The following is an 18,126-nucleotide window of genomic DNA, read 5'->3' on the forward strand; positions in this document are numbered from 1 at the left end:
ACAGGGCTGGCTGCTTGCCGTAATATAGCCTCAGTTGCTGACACGGCGTAAAACACCAATTCCCCCCCCCCCTCCTGTCACCACAACAACAACATATGGCCACAGGATGTTTAGTTGTTGTGCAGCCAAACATTGGAACTCTCTCCCTTTCCATACCCGCCACCTACCCACTATGCTATAGAATGCGTTACACGCACCTCCTCATTAATCATTACTCCTAACACCTTTATTCATCATCAGTTCTGTTGTTTATCTTTCCGTCTTTGTTGTGCTGTTTGTTTCTTCTTCTGTCTCTCGTATGTTGCCTACTTCGTATTCTTGATCTTAAACGCTTAGAGCATACTTCTTAGGAGTGTGAGTATGCGCTATACACATTTGCAATTATTATTACTACTACTATTATTATTATTACTACTACTACTATTATTATTATTATTTTAACGTGTTCTTTCATATGTTTCAACAGTTGCAGTGATGATGCAAACAGCTAAGTTACATTATGTGTATGATGAAGAAAATGCGAGTCAATATTTTGCAGATCTCCTGATACAGTGTGCTTTGTGTTGCAGGGAACGTCGCTCTACACAGACCCTGCTATCAGAACTCTGCGTATAACCCTAACAATGAATGCCCTGGCGCTATAGATGGAAGTCGACACAGAAGTAATAAATGCCCCCATACTCAAACCGGTGCTGGACAACATTATTTGACAGTGATTCTGAAACACTGTTATTACATTCACAGTATGGTCTTCTACGCACGGGATACTTGTAAGTATCAAAATATTAAATACAATACACTAAAGTACAATAAATTTAGTCTGGGCTTATAAAATTGCGACTTTCAGACAACTGCAATGTCAGAGCCCTGGTAGCATTGTTCTCCTAGTGTAACGAATGGACTGCAAGTATTTGTGTTCTACAGTTATTCACCATGCACCTCAGCAAACAGGTCTCTCCATCAACATAACGCAACCAACCTCACCAGCTCCACAGTGCCTGTGACTAGTTGTTTCCTTTGCTGTAATTATCAGTGTTGTCCATAGGAATGGGAATCCCATGGGAATCCCATGGGAAACGTCCCATGGGATGGGATGGGATGGGACAGCACACATTTGTATTTCCCATGGTATTCGATACTTGATATTGCAAAATAAATTTACTGTTATTTCATTCATCAAGGATTTAAATCTTTCCTCTGAATCATCTATTGTATGTGAAGTAGCAGGAATTATAGAACAAAAGCCGAAAAGTGGTTTTCAGTGTTGTCCATAGGATTGTTAATACCATGGGAATCCCATGGGAAACGTCCCGTGGGATGGGACGGGATGGGACAGGCATAAATTGCCATGGGATGGGATGGGATGGGATAGAAAATATGTCCCATGCACAACCCTGGTAATTATGCTACTGAAATGTAGAATTCTAGCCAGCTGTCACGTGGTTTTTACAAGCAGATACGCACAAAGACATTGTGTGGTATTCCACTGGCAGGCAATGGCAGCATGCGCTGTAGTCTGGCATGATGTGTAATTGTGTGTGTACGTGCGCGTCTGTATGCATGCATGTCATTTTGTATAGATTTACTTCTGTTATTTAATGTAGATGTATTTTTACAGGGGCAGAAAGACTGAACGACATTGAAATTTACTTCGATGGTGAATTTGTCCATAAAATCAGCAATGCAGATTTCACCACCTACTGGAATATATCAGAAAGCTCCCAGAAAGCTGCAAAAAATGTTACTCTCCTGAGACATACACACATAAACTTCTGCGAGTTGGAGATTTATAGTAAGTTGACTGCACAATATGCCATGCATTCTTACTGTATTCTTACAATATCCTAGTCATGTCCCTTGTCTCCCCTCTCGTGTGTTTGAGTTTTCTAATAAACATAACAGCCTGTCTCGGAGTGTTGTATTCTGTTTGTCACCAGTCAGCATACCAAACATAACATGGTGGCAGCGAGTTGTTTTAGTCCTGTGCAACTGGCGACTGTAAGTAGAGGACTTTTCTGCACTCCATTTGCTGCTCATTCCTCATATTTTGTGACTCGACTGGGAAGCCACGCGAAAACAACATGGCGGAAAATCAAGTTGTAAGGCGCAACACACAGGGTGCAGCCTCCACCACCCCTCAAATCTCCTGGAACAAAGGAGTCCTGGAAGCTCTTGAAGCAGATGTGCAACAATTACTGTATTATCTCCCATGTCCATGCTGAAGAAGATGCTGAATACGTGAAGGCATTATTCCTACACACTGTAGGCCCCGTGGCCTGTCTATTTACAATGGAATGCAAGTACGAGAAGGCCACACTGCTGCAGATGTCATTGCCGCATTTGATGATCAGTTCATCGGAAAGACCAATGAGACTTATGAACGCTATGTGTTCAACATGAGAAGCCAGCAACATGGTGAAAGTTTTGTAGACCATCTCGCAGCTCTGTGTACTCTACAGAAGACGTGTAACCACTGCGATCATATGGCAGATTCTCTACTGAGAGACCGCATTGTTCTAGGTATTCAGGACAATGAAACCAGAAAGCACCTCCTGCAAGAAGCTGAGCTTACTCTCATGTCATGCATTGACATATGCCGTGCATCGGAAGCTACCCACGAGCAGCTGAAGTCTTTGAAATTTGAGCTGCCTCTGACAACATCTGACACTCCCCCTGTTGATGAAGCCTGTGCTGCCTGTATATTGTCACAGATTATGCGCAACAGCTTTGAGAAAAAACATTGATACAATGGCGAGAGAAATGTGTGAGCTAACGGTTCACATTAGGAGGGATAGTGAGAGAGAGAGTTCACTATACAATGGCGAGAAAAATGTGTGAGATAAGGGGCGTCCCACACTTGACTTCGGCTAAAGGTCCCGCGTGAAATGCCGAAATGAAGTGCCCCGCGCCGAAACGTCCAGCGGCGAAACGTCCGGTCGGCAAAACGTCCGGCTGCGAAACGTCCGGCGGCGAAACGTCCGTGTACCGCTAAGCACAATATATCGTCTGATGAATCCTCCAATTCCCCTACCGATGACTGCTTCTCTTTCTCATCAGAGGAGGAACTGGTGAGCGCTGTCGGCTCCAAGAAGCTGAAGAAAAAACTCTAGAAGAAAGTGATCAAGGCAAAGATGATCATTGCCGGCACAAAAGTTGCATGTCAGGTTGACTCTGGAGCTAGTGAAAACGTCATTCCTGAGAAGTATGTCAAACACGCGCCCATCTCACCTACCAAAACTATATTAACTGTCTACAATGGCACATCTCTTGCTCCTAAGGGGAAAACCATACTGACAGTTAAGAACCCCATGACAGGAAAGTCCTACCATGTCAGGTTCCTTGTTGTTGAGAAGAATCTCACCCCTTTGCTGGGAAAGAAAACCTCTGAAAAGATGGGGCTAATCACTGTGAACTATAACAACTTTGAGAGTGTGGACAATAGTTTCTGGTCCAGTGCAGCACCCAGAAGGCTTCTTAAGCCCTTCGCAGATAGGACGGTAAGCATTTTGTTGACCCTCCCATCAAGGTGACCGTACACAGAACCCTCAACTCAAGGGACGTCATTGGGTGTCCTGATCTCTCAGGGATAATAGAAGTTGACATTGTCAGAACTGGCATACCAGGGGATCACAGCTATCCAGAGTCCACATCAAGAAGGATGAAAAGTCAACACCAACTTACACTCTTTTTCTCACATTCCCAGAGGACATCTCTTGACGGCCACTAAAGACTATGGACGAGCCGACAGTCAGTCATGCAAGAAACATAAGCGTTATCAAACAGATGAATCTATGAGATACAAACATGAAATAAGTTCACAGATAACCAACTCAGTAGTGAGTAAAACAGTTCTCTTTATTATGCAAGATTTTTGTAAGATATTGGTTATGAGGCTGTTTGTAAAGGCTTTGAACGTAGACACAGTTTGAAGAAAAAGAGGGAGCGATTTCCTGTGTGGCCTGAGAAGGAGAAGGAATTTCTCCTATTTGATGTAGGGCACAGGGAGAAAGACAACACAAGCAGACCGAGAATACTGACTCGGGTGATAGGGCACCGTAAGGTCAAACAGGTATTCTCGGTTATCAATATCTATCAATACTAACAGAGAATACTCGAGCCAGATTACAGTTTTTGTGTAAACAACTGTGTGTGAATATTAGTGTATCAATTATTATTATATTTCTACTTATTAATGAGACCAATGCGAGTGTTGCTGCAGGCAGCGCCGTACGGACTAAGGTGATCCCAGGTAATGTTGTATAATGGTGAAACGTAAAATAATGGGGCTTCTGTTTGTTGGATGTTTATATCAGTAAGAACAACTACTTTATTATTAATTTTTTTCTATTGTATTTTGCTGCTATATACACACCAATGACCGGATGGTTTCAGCGTGCAAGAGAAAGTTGTGGGGTCCACGTTGTGATAAACGGTGTGATGTCAACTGCGCAGAGTGCAAAGACAACGCTAGCAATTGCCTAGGTAATTGGCTTTATTTTTAATGTAACTTAATTGAAATTAATCATTTTGTCGATGTAGAATTATGTGGTTATTGTCTGAAAACCAAATTAGAGTAAAATGTTAACAACTTATTATTTTGTTTTAAAAATGTCTTTAGTGACAAATGACAAACTGTTAATTACCACACCTCTTATAACTACGTGAGGTTATTGAATGCATCTTTGTAGTCTATTGAAATTAATTGCTTTAGTGCATTTCTGATAGTACTATGTAATTTTGAAAGCATATACTTACCATTAAGTCATTAACTGTCAAGACAGGCTTTCTTATAATCTTTGGTCGCACACGTCTCGTTAACAGAATGTGAAGAGGGACTTTGGGGAGCAAGCACCTGCGCCAATGAATGTGGTGAAGGGTGTGAGTCCGGCAATTGCAGCTTCGCAGACGGAACCTGTGAATGTCGAGAACACTGGGAGCCTCCAAATTGTGAAAGTAAAACTGCATTTATAAGAGAACAAATAAAGTTTTCGTGCATCACAGAACTAATACTAAACGACTTTAAAAACACAGTCACGACCCCTCACGCCCCACCCCGACATACACACACACTGACGATCTGACGCTCAACACAATATCAACGGTGGTTCTACAAGTAACATTCTCTGGGTCCGATAGTTGAGGAAGGAGGGTATCTTTTGGGCTGTTGTAGTCTCAAGAACAAAAGAGGTGATTTCGTTGCCATAGTCATAGCCACAGTACAAGGCACCAAGAGTAGTGTATACTGTACCACAAACATAAAACGACGATCTCACACACCCACTACCCATCTTCACCCCCCCACCCCAAACACACACACAAACACACATGCACGCACACAAGCACGCTTACCAGCTCTCTTCTGTCTTTACGAACATATTCGACACATCCCTTGAGCTCTCTATCGTCCTTTACTGCATGTGATCGAGGGGACTAGGCAGATGTGTAGCTGTAAGTCCTCCAGACATTCCTCCATCAGCCGCTGGAAGGTGGCTGGTGCATTAGCTAAGCCCATAGCCATGCTGTTATACTCATAGAAGCCAAGTGGAGAAACTGAATGCCGTGCGTTCTTGGTGTTCTTGCGCTATCTCCATCTGGTGATAGCCGCTTTTCAAGTCTAACACAGTGAAGTATTTTGCAAAGTGTGTTAAGTAATTCTTCATAACTCTTGGCAAGGCAGAGGAGTCCTCAATGGTGCGTGCATTCAGCTGTCTGAAATCAGCGCATTGTCTCAGGGCGCCATCTTTCTTTTTCACCCACACCACATTGGAGGACCATGGCGAAAGCGAAGGACGAATACTGTCATTGTGTAACAACGGCTGCAAGCAGTCTTTGACTTGGTCATGCCTGGTGACATGCCTGGTGGAGTGCCTTTGACATGCCTGGTGGAATGTGGCGATGACGCTCTTTGAAGGGCGTTTCATTCGTTAAATTGATTTCATGTTTCCTCCTGGTCTTGTGTTCTGTCTCTGGTCTTGTGCTCTGTCTCTGGTCTTGTGTTCTGTCTCTGGTCTTGTGCTCTGTCTCTGGTCTTGTGTTCTGTCTCTGGTCTTGTGTTCCGTCTCTGGTCTTGTGTTCTGTCTCTGGTCTTGTGCTCTGTCTCTGGTCTTGTGTTCTGTCTCTGGTCTTGTGTTCTGTCTCTGGTCTTGTGTTCTGTCTCTGGTCTTGTGTTCTGTCTCTGGTCTTGTGTTCTGTGTCTTTCCGCGCAGCAAACTCCTGTGGATGCGAGGCCACGTAGCCGCACATCCATTGCTGGAGATCTTCCGTGTCGTCTGCTTTCGGCGCTGCTTCCAGTTGTGTGAAGGCCTCCAGCAGGCGACGTCCGCTGTCAGAAACTGGTTCCATCCTTCCTTCTGATGTTGCTTCAGTCAAGCGATCGCCTTATGGTAGCCCCCAGACGGTGACCTACCACACGGCTGACACTCGCGTTCACTCTGTAAATAATGCTTGAACGCGTGTCCGTAGGCTGTTGGAAGCTCTTTATTACGGTGACAGCCTGCTGGCCACCTGAAGGATTTATCTAAGACAGAACGTAGGTCCGAGCACAGACTCAGTCAACCGGGCTGCTGGTTGGCGATGACTCGCTGCGTCTTTCTCTCAGGCTGCTCTCTCCCCTCTCGTCGTCGTCGTCGTCGTCGTTGTTGCTGATGTTGATTTTTTTTTCAGGGAAAGTGCTTCCCCCTCGCGGTGATTTGGCACTGTGTGTGTGTGTGTGATGGGGGGTCGCTGTCTTGTGCCGCCGTATCGTCCATTTTGTTTGTGTTCTTTTTTTCTGTTGGTGAATAGGTTCGCCGAGTCTGTTTGGGTGGTGCACTGTGCTGCTGCCCTTTCGTTTTCGTTTTCCTTTGCTGGTACTCTCTAATTATGCCTGTGTGTTTTGCCGTGGTGATGTATGCTTTCAGTTTGTTCTTTGTAGTCTTAGTTTTATATGGTTTAGTGTCGCCTTCCTGTGGGTGTACAGTGTTCCCTCGTTTATCGCGGGGGATAGGTGCTATGATCAGCCGCGATAAACGAATTTCCGCGAAGTAGGGACATACATGCAGTAATAATATATACATGTAAAACAATATCATGTGAGTGCAAAGTAATATATTAATCATGGTATTAATACAGTACAATAACAAATTAGTGTAAAAATATTATAACTGTACTCAGAGAAACCCAAAAAACTGATGGGAACTGGCTGCGAGATGGGAGATAACAATCATGGCTCGTCGCTTACGCATAGCAATGGATTTCTCATACAATTATTTCTTTCTTTTTATATACAAAATAACCATGATATTTTAATAGAAATACAAATATAGCTAAATTTTTCGTCTTTTTCCTGTTGAAATACCTATGGTATTTTGTAGAAGCGCGGAAGTAGCGATCGATACTTCACTCAAAAAAAAACCGCGAAGTAGTGAAACCGCGATATATGAACCGCGAAGTAGCGAGGGAACACTGTACATCTCTTCTTTTTAATCTAGTTATCTTTTGTCGAACAGATTAGTCTAGAGTTTGTGGCCAGGCCTGACGAGAGGGGGGGGGGGGACAGGGGTCTGGTGTACCCGGGCCCGCGGCTGTCAAGGGGGCCCGGCCTTGGTCAGTGGATTTTTTTTTCTTCTCCTTTTCTTTTTCTTTTAAAGAAAGGTCTAAGGACAGAACACCCAAGCATTACACATGCAGAAGTTGAGTTTCAAGTCTGTAGAATACGATTTCGGGGTACTGGGGCCTGTCGTGAGAAGTGTAGTCAGCGGAATTTACAAGTACAAGGGGCCCGGAGAGGTCGTCTGTCCCGGGGCCCGGGCTGGCTCTCGGCGGCTCTGTTTGTGGCTTGTTGCTACTGATGCCACTAATGACAGTGTATTGTGCCACAGCTCTTTTGGAGGGTTGAGGCAGCTGTTACGGTTTAGTGCCAGTCTATATTTGTGTAAGAAGTGTTTTAGTTCTTCCCTGTCTAAGTTGTTTTCATTACACTCTAGCAGCCCATGTGTGGTGCTTAATCCATCCCCACATGCACATGAAGTGTGGTCCTTGTATCTTGTTAGATACTCTCCATTAAGCCTCATCCTGGCTAGTTTGGTTTGTTCACACCTATTTGACTTTAAGAACCTCATAGTGTCACTAGGCCTGTCATCTATTAGTCTCTGGAACTTGTGGACATTGACATCTGTAAAAACATAGAAATCAGCATGAGGTGTTTCAGAAAATATCGAAAAAAAACCAGCTTCACGGCATAAAAGATTATCTTGAATAAACATAATCTAATACTTTTAGACACTTGTTTTGAGAGAAAGAAATATACATCATTTCAAAGTCGTTCACGACACATTACACACAACACCACTAATGAAATACGCGTGACAGATGACTTGTACTCAGTTCTGCCTGCACGTTTTAAACGGCAATCAAAGTCCTTTTTATCTCTGTGGTCATACCTGTGTGAACCATGTAATCATTACAGTGTGTTTAGTTATAGATATTAAATGAAAAAATTCTGATACACAAAAATTTCAGTTTGATATTGAGAAAAGAGAAAAGGTGTTTGAGACCAAGAGTCGTCACCCTGTAATTATTATGTCCCTTTGTTTTGTGTTTCGTTACAGAGTATTGTTGTCCTTTACATGAATTATAGGTGTGGGTAAAACGATCAGCAAAAAAAGCATATGTGACGACATATTATAATTTACCTAGCGAGGCCAAAAGGGTGTTGGTGCAGGCATCGCCACACAGACTAAAGTGATTTTAGGACAGCGTTGTATAATGGTAAAATGTAAAATAATGGTGATTCCTTGAGTTTGTGTTGTTTATATCAGTCCTGATTTCTTACTGATTTTCTCTGTTATATTTTACGAAGAGATTGCAAATCTGAGCACTAAAATGTAAAAAAAAAAAAAAAAAAAAAAAAAAATGCTTGTATATCTATCTATTCCTCTTCGTGCATCAGGTTGCACATAAGACCTCAACCAGAGTCCGCCACCGATGTCGTTAGGATGCTCAAAGGATTATTGGGGTGCGAACTGTATACAAGAGTGTAGTAAGACATGTACTGGAACAAAACTTAGCCGAAAAAATCTTACTTATCTCAAGTGTTCATGTAGAATGAAGTTGTATTTTCATCGAAAACGTATGAGGGTAACACGCAAACATAATTAGGTGCTTTACTAATCACATTAATGACAAAAGGACAGCTTTGTAGCACAGCTTTGAGACTGCCACACCTAATAACTGATTTATGAAATTGATGATATAAATCAGTATCGTTTCTGAGGTCCTGCTGCTTGAATATGGACAGATAATTTACAAACAGGTACATTAGTCAGTTCAAGAGTAAGAGAAAAGACGGTTCTACAAATAGTTATGAACTGACCACAGGCCACCAAAAGTTTGTTTGAAACGTGCAATAGAAGATTTCTTATGCTTGAAATTTTTCTAAGATGAACAGCACATAACTTTTATCACACACTTTTTCGAAAGAAGAGAAGCCTAACATGAAAAGTCTTCCTTTCCATAAAATAACAAATTGTCTTGAACACGTTTTCTTTCTTCCTCTTGCTTGATTTTGTGTGGATATCGAATGTATCCATTGAAAATTAACTGCTTTTGTCAACGTCTGTTAGCTCTCTGACATGAAAACTATTGAAAGCATCTACTTACGTTAAAGTCTTTGTAGTTGTCTGTCAAGACACGTTGTCTCTTAAAGCCATGCATGTTCCGTGAACAGGTTGCAGTGCGGGTTACTGGGGAGACAACTGCAGTCAGCCCTGTGGACAAGGATGTAAAGGCTCATGCAACAAGACGAATAGGCAGTGTGATTGTCAACCAGGCTGGAAACCTCCAAAGTGTGAAGGTAAATATAAATTTATCATCACACAAGTAGAAGAAGGACATTTATAATAAGACATTCTCCAGCATCAGCCAGCCTTATAGGCCGACATCTTCATGAATACACAAACATTCAAGCAAATTATAGCTCTCCAAGATCTTTGCTAAATGTGATCAAATGTTCATCCATGTTTATCCAGGTCAGAAAGGCCTATCAATTCACAGGAGTTTACAGGCTGGTGCACTGCTTGCAGAATATCAGCGGCGGTTCTACAAGTAACATTCTCTGTGTCTGTGTCCGTGTCACGGATGCGGCTGTCACCAGAGCAACACACACAACACGTCCACACGCACTTTCACACAATAGACAAAGATCTGCCCATGGGCTGCTCGTCTATTTACTGACAGAGGTCTAGTTTGTTGCTTATCACGCTAGTCCTCCTAACCCACTGGTCAACATAAATTATAACAGTTATACAAAGTAACAAGTCATCACACACATGTATCCTCAATAAATCATATGGTCTTCTTCCTTAAGTGCAATTAACTATTCTGAAATGGCATGAAATCAATGAATGTAAATGCCAAATCAACTATTTCGCACTGCCAGCAAGAAAACACAGTCACGTGGCTAGATTACTCAGGGTGCACAGCACCGCTACTAAATACCAATGTCCCACTCTACAAGTTCGTTTCACAAAGTTTCTCCGTCTTCTTGAACAGTTCGAACCTTTCCACCTTACCCTGACAATTCAGCTAATGAGTAGGAAAGTCTTACTGTTCCCGCTACGTGGGTGACGATGGTGCCCAGTCACTTGACACCTTTTAGGTACTTATAAGTTTGTATATTTGGGGGAGGGCAAAATGAAGCTCTCAAAGTGCTCATTAGTCGCGAAAAGGTCATGATACATTGACCTCAGGCCCTTATTAATGTGTGTCTTTGTGTAAATTGTTGTTCTTTACTTGCACCACCGTTCAGAAACTCGTTATAGTCCTCAAATCTAGGAGACACAAATATTACTTTCAAAGGTCTAACGAGTACTGTCTCGCATACAAAGAATGGGGGGTCCGATGGTGGAGGAGGTGAGGGTTAAGCCACAGTGAGGCGATTCTGTGCACTACTCCTCAAACCTCCCTGGATAAAACATTTTCCCTGTCATAAGCACAGATAAACTTTTGATCCATCCTGAAAAAAAGGACAAACGTGGAACGGGAAAAGAAAATTCTAATAACTAGGAGGAGACTAAAAGTTAAAAAAAAGCACGACGAATTGAGCTTTCTATGAATATGGAGTGACTACAACAAGACAGCTCTAACAATCGTAGTACTTCATGATTGAAAGTTGGGGGTGAGAGATGGTCATGCCGGAAGAAGGACGTGTGTGTGTGTGTGTGACTTCGTTCGGTGAACAAATGTATTTTTTAGACCAAAAGTGAATGTTCGGCCTTTGAGTGACAGAGGACAACATATTTGTGGAGACTTCCTATGCTTCCGACTAGAAATGGTTTTAAATTTTAGAGTCAATCCATAATGTGATTTGTGATTCGAGAGATGTTTGCAGCATGAAGGAGAGGTAGTCCAAGCAATTTATGACTGTTCAGTTGCTGACCTGTACTCGCCTAAGAAATGGTGTGTTTGGACGACGACGCGAGGGCTGACTGGGTTTGTAGGTATTGTGCTTTGTTGGTGCTGTGCTGTTTTTCCTGCGTCTGTTGAAAGTAAGTCATGGTCGAAATAAAGACAAGAGAGGAAACAAGGAAAAAGATCCAGCGCTGATGAAAGTCTGTTTTAGTACGCCTCAGAAAATGGAAGAGATAGGAGCATACGAAGGGCGTCAGAAAGAGAGTGGGAAGTCTGAACAAAAAGAAGCAGACAGTCTCGAAAAACACCCAACAATCTGATAGTTGAAAAAATTAGAAAACTTACTAAAAATGACAGAAACAATGAAACAACAGATAGGGATAGCATCGGAATTGGCAAACACATTGCCTATAAAGCAGAGATGCTAGCAAGCGCACCTTCGATGTTATAAAAAAAATAAACCACGAAATGTTAAAGGCAATAGTTTTGAATCTCTTCAAAAGCGAACGATCGAGTTGAAAGAGGAAATTTGCTGTTCTCATCATCAACAATCAACACATGGTCACCATGGGACTTCTATCTCCATCTTTGACACTACTAACACTCCACTCCCTCAGCCACAAAAGCACATCACTGGACCCTGAGGCACGTACGTTTCGCCTATCACAGAGAATGACACCAACCGGTCTAGTTAAATACACAAAGAACTTGCTACGACAGAAGCGAATCAAGACTCTCAGCAGTTGGCAAAGATGACGTGGTCAATGTGACGAACATCAAGTGTTCCACGACTGTGGGCAATCGCGGACTATTCTGTATTAATCCGCCTCTTATATCACTGTTATTAGTTTAGTAAGTTTGGTTTGTGTGTTTGTTTGCTGTGTTTATTTTTTGTTTGGGTGTGTGGGTAGGAAGAATTGAGACTTTTGCAGAGCGTTCTTTGGTTTAAATAGTGTCCTTTCTGAATAGAGTTCCCCTTTCCAGGGCAGCATTTCCGCATCGCTAAAGCTCGACCTCCCGAGCGCCTGACCGGTCGCTGTGTCAACCGTTTCACCGCAGCACAGCTCTTGGGCCGTCGACAAAATCCACGTGTGCGCATGCGCAAACAATTGTTAGTACACGTGCGGGTTTCCCCACAATCGTGGAGGACTATTTAACACCTTTTCACATCGCGCTCTTGACGAAAGTGAAATCCTGCATTTTGTGTGTATGGTATATACAGTACTGTGTTCTATTAAAATCATTTGATATGTTTCCGTGAGCAATGTGCGATTGAACCTAGGTGGGTATGGGGTAGTCCGAGATTTATGCAATCCGTTATCAGGCACAATTCTTTTGATTAGACGACTTTCAAAATTAGCACCTTGATCGGAGTGCAGCCGCCAGGCCATCCCGTAGTGTGCAGTGAAGTTATAGAACAGGGCTGGCGCCGTTGTGTTTGCTGTCGTGTTCTTGGTTGGCTGGCCTGTGCACACTGTGAAGTGATCTGTAAACTAAGATGTGTTGATGTTTATTGTTTGAAAGACGCCCTTAGCTGCTTCTATGGTAAGGAAGTCGACCAACATAGCTCCCGAGTCGTAACAACATTCACTAGGCGGAGGCACGACTGTCAGGTGCGCCTTTCTGTCATACACACCGCGGAACACGATGTAACTGTCCACATCACCGACCCTCCCTCTCCAACAGAACCTGTCTCGCAGAAGGTGCAGCGTTCATTCATTATGACCTGGGTGGCCCACATCGCTGTGCAACATTTGCAACACTCTGAGCACGTAGCTGGATGGCAGTTCTAGCTGTTTGCGTGGCTGCTCATTGATAACAGATTTAAAAACCCCATCTATCAGCCTTAGATGGTTACATTTTTGTTGCAACACACGATGGACAAATCCCGGTGTGCTCATTCGCACAGTGCGTCGGAGTGTGCGTTGCTGCTGCCCGGCCTGTACGTGATGTAAACGTTGTACGTCGCCAGCGCTGCCAGCCACCGGTGTCCGCTGCTCCTAGTGTGGTTGGTGTTAACACGTGCGTTAACGCGTTCTTTTCCGTCTTCACCGGAAACTTATGGCCATAGAGATAATCGTGAACTTTCTGTGTTACTGCCCATTTCAGAGACAAAACTCCAGCTTGCATGCTGGTTTATTTTTCTCGGCTTTATTCAGTCCTCTGCTGGCACAGCACAATACTCGCTGCTGTCCTTTCTTGTTCCTGATAGAGGACTGCTCCTAACCCCGACGTGCTAACATCGATATGGAGCTCGAAGGTAGCTTACAGTCAGGGTACCCCAGAATCGGTGAAGACGTTAAACAGTCCTCTAACGTCTGCAATGCTGCCTCCTCCTCTTGGCACCCCGCCACTTAGCTTGTTGGCTCTTTTCAGATCTCCTCCTGTTTTCTTCTTGTGCAATACTGGCGTAAGATCGACAAGTGGCTTCGCGATCTTGGAAAAGCCTTTCACAAATCTTCTGTAGTATCCGGCAAAACCTCGAAATCCTCTTACTTCCTCTAGGTTTGCAGGTGTCAGCCAGTCACGCACTTTTGCACATTTTTTGGGTTAGCTTCAATCCCTGGTGAGGAGACAAGTATTTCACTCTGTCCTGGCAAAATAAACGCTTCTAGGGGTTAAGCTTGAATCCATTTTCTTCCAAGCGCTGTAGTACTCGCTCTACCTCTCCAGATGTTCATCGAAGGTGTCAGAGAAAACTTTAATGTGATCGAGTAAAACTAGGCAGATGTGTAGCTGTAAGTCCCCCAGACATTCCTCCATCAGCCGCTGGAAGGTGGCTGGTGCATTAGCTAAGCCCATAGCCATGCTGTTATACTCATAGAAGCCAAGTGGAGAAACTGAATGCCGTGCGTTCTTGATGTTCTTGTGCTATCTCCATCTGGTGATAGCCGCTTTTCAAGTCTAACACAGTGAAGTATTTTGCAAAGTGTGTCAAGTAATTCTTCATAACTCTTGGCAAGGCAGAGGAGTCCTCAATGGTGCGTGCATTCAGCTGTCTGAAATCAGCGCATTGTCTGAGGGCGCCATCTTTCTTTTTCACCCACACCACATTGGAGGACCATGGCGAAAGCAAAGGACGAATACTGCCATTGTGTAACAACGGCTGCAAGCAGTCTTTGACTTGGTCATGCCTGGTGACATGCCTGGTGGAGTGCCTTTGAATGGTGGAATGCCTGGTGGAATGCCTTTGACATGCCTGGTGGAATGTGGCGATGACGCTCTTTGAAGGGCGTTTCATTCGTTAAATTGATTTCATGTTTCCTCCTGGTCTTGTGCTCTGTCTCTGGTCTTGTGTTGTGTCTCTTGTCTTGTGTTGTGTCTCTGGTCTTGTGTTCTGTCTCTGGTCTTGTGTTCTGTCTCTGGTCTTGTGTTCTGTGTCTTTCCGCGCAGCAAACTCCTCTGGATGCGAGGCCACGTAGCTTCCAGTTGTGTGAAGGCCTCCAGCAGGCGACGTCCGCTGTCAGAAACTGGTTCCATCCTTCCTTCTGATGTTGCTTCAGTCAAGCGATCGCCTTATGGTAGCCCCCAGACAGTGACCTACCACACGGCTGACACTCGCGTTCACTCTGTAAATAATGCTTGAACGCGTGTCCGTAGGCTGTTGGAGCTCTTGATGGTGGTGACAGCCTGCTGGCCACCTGGAGGATTATCTAAGACAGAACGTAGGTCCGAGCACAGACTCAGTCAACCGGGCTGCTGGTTGGCGATGACTCGCTGCGTCCTTCTCTCAGGCTGCTCTCTCCCCTCTCGTCGTCGTCGTCGTCGTCGTCGTCGTCGTCGTCGTTGTTGCTGATGTTGATGATTTTTTTTTCAGGGAAAGTGCTTCCCCCTCGCGGTGATTTGGCACTGTAGGGGTGGGTGATGGGTTCGCTGTCTTGTGCCGCCGCATGTATCGTCTATTTTGTTTGTGTTGTCTTTTTCTGTTGGTGATTAGGTTTGACGTCTGTTTGGGTGGTGCCCTGTGCTGGTGCCCTTTCCTTTTCCTTTTCCTTTGCCTGTGTGTTCTGCTTGTTAGATACTCTCCATTAAGCCTCATCCTGGGTATTTTGGTTTGTTCAGACCTATTTGACTTTAGGAATCTCATAGTGTCACTAGGCCTGTCATCTATTAGTCTCTGGAACTTGTGGACATTGACATCTGTAGAAACATAGAAATCAGCATGAGGTGTTTAAGAAAATATCGAAAAAAAACCAGCTTCACGGCATAAAAGATTATCTTGAATAAACATAATCTAATACTTTTAGACACTTGTTTTGAGAGAAAGGAAATATAACATCATTTCAAAGTCGTTCACGACACATACACACAAACACACTAATGAAATACGCGTGACAGATACTTGTACTCAGTTCTGCCTGCAGCTTTAAAAGGTAATCGGTAACGTTTAAAATGTAAATGTATTCAAAGTCCTTTTTATCTCTGTGGTCATACCTGTGTGAACCATGTAAATCATTACAGTGGTGTATCGATATAGATATTGAATGAAAAATATTCTGATACACAACATTTCAGTTTCATATTAAGAAAAGAGAAAAGGTGTTGGGATCAAGAGTCGTCGCCTGTAATTTTTACGTCCCTTTGTTTTGCGTGTCGTTACAGGTATTGTTGTCCTTTAACATGAAATTATAGGTGTGGGTAAAACGAATAGCAAAAAGCATATGTGACGACATATTATAATTTACCTAGCGAGGCCAAAGGGTGTTGGTGCAGGCACGCACACAGACTAAAGTGATTTTAGGACAGCGTTGTATAATGGTAAAATGTAAAATAATGGTGATTCCTTGAGTTTTTGTTGTGGTGTAGCATTGTGTAGCATTGTGTTGCAGCTACGGAGATCCTGATGGAATATGTGCCTTAGTGTGTTTCGGGAGTGTGTAAGTGACCTGTACGCTCGTCGTGGACTGAGTGGGAGCGGTCCTGACGCAGAGATACGTCGGACCTTTTTATGTTCGTTGAAGTGACACTGGCGAACAGTGACAGTGTTTTCATTTTGTCTATAAATTATCAGGGAGACCATTTGTATTCTGGACCGAGTTCCAGAGCGGCGCTCCTTTTCTTGGTACAGGACTGACCAGTTAGAAATGTACTTTGGATGGTTTTTGACGAGTGAGAGCGAGTGGTGATTTTCATGTATATTTGAGGCAGTGGAGGAAAGCTGGTGTATCTGTCCTCTACTTGGTATTCTTTATTTTGCTTTCTGTGTGTGTTCGACCTGTTGACCAGCTATCCACCGAAAGAGAGGATTAGTAACAGCGGGCTATTATAGTATATATAAAAAAAAGACGAGAATCCCACGGACAGATCGTTGTGTTTTGTGTTGTTCGAATGCGCGTGAACGCCGTGTGTGAGGCGGTGACGTCAGTGTGTTACGTGGTCGTGACATTATATCAGTCCTGATTTCTTACTGATTTTCTCTGTTATATTTTCTTAGAGATTGAAAATCTGAGCACTAAAATATAAAAAATATGCATGTATATCTATCTATTCCTCTTCGTGCATCAGGTTGCACATAAGACCTCAACCAGAGTCCGCCACCGATGTCGTGAATGTATATTATATATAAAGTGATTTTTGTTTTAGGATGCTTAAAGGATTATTGGGGTGCGAACTGTACACATGAGTGTAGTAAGACATGTACTGGAACAGACCAGGAAGGCTACTGCGATAATACCACTGGTCAATGTTTAAAAGGTAACTAGTTTTATTTATTTAAGTAAACTTAGCCAAAAAATCTTACTCATCTGAAGTGTTCATGTAGGATGAAGTTGTATTTTCCTCAAAAACGTATGAGGGTAACACGTAAACATAATTAGGTGTTTTACTAATCATACTAATGACAAAATGACAGCTTTGTAGCACAGCTTTGAGACTACCACACCTAATAACTGATTTATGAAATTGATGATATAAATTAGTATCGTTTCTGAGGTCCTGCTGCTTGAATATGAACACATAATTTATTGCTTGTTAAGAAAAGTAAAATCAGATCAAAACAGGTACATTAGCCAGTTCAAGAGTAACAGAAAAGACGGTTCTAAAAATAGTTATGAACTGACCACAGGCCACCTAAAGTTTGTTTGAAACGTGCAATAGAAGATTTCTTATGCTTGAACTTTTTCTAAGATGAACAGCACATAACTTTTATCACACACCCTTTTTCGAAAGAAAAGAAGCCTAACACGAAAAGTCTTCCTTTCCACAAAATAACACACTGTCTTGAACACGTTTTCTTTCTTCCTCTTGCTTGATTTTGTGTGGATATCGAATGTATCCATAGAAAATTAACTGCTTTTGTCAACGTCTGTTAGCTCTCTGACATGAAAATTATTGAAAGCATCTACTTACTTTAAAGTCTTTGTAGTTGTCTGTCAAGACACGTTGTCTCTTAAAGCCATTCATGTTCCGTGAACAGGTTGCAGTGCGGGTTACTGGGGAGACAACTGCAGTCAGCCCTGTGGACAAGGATGTGGAAACACATGCAAACGCTAAGGATGGGACGTGTTATTGTCAAGTAGGCTGGAAACCTCCAAGGTGTGAAGGCTCTAAATATAATTTCTCATCACAAAGTAGAAGAAGCTTCATTTATCCGTCTTAGTAAGACCAGCATCAGCAGTCTTATAGGCCGACTGCATCTCATGAATACACAAACTGCAGCAAATTATAGCTTCTCGAAGATGGCTCTCCACTTGCGAGTAATGTGATCAATGTTTATCCATGTTTATCCAGGTCAGAAAG

General features: G+C 43.1%; 1 long non-coding RNA gene across 1 annotated transcript; it reads left to right on the forward strand.

The window, feature by feature from the left end:
* Positions 1–9,709: 9,709 nt before the first annotated feature.
* Positions 9,710–17,841, forward strand: LOC112572802. The gene is made up of 3 exons (XR_003101075.1): positions 9,710–9,832; positions 16,972–17,082; positions 17,804–17,841. It is a non-coding gene; the product is annotated as an uncharacterized LOC112572802 (long non-coding RNA).
* The last annotated feature ends 285 nt before the right edge of the window (positions 17,842–18,126 follow it).

The sequence above is a fragment of the Pomacea canaliculata genome, linkage group LG9 (assembly GCF_003073045.1).
Source record: "Pomacea canaliculata isolate SZHN2017 linkage group LG9, ASM307304v1, whole genome shotgun sequence".
NCBI classification, from domain to species: Eukaryota; Metazoa; Mollusca; class Gastropoda; order Architaenioglossa; family Ampullariidae; genus Pomacea; species Pomacea canaliculata.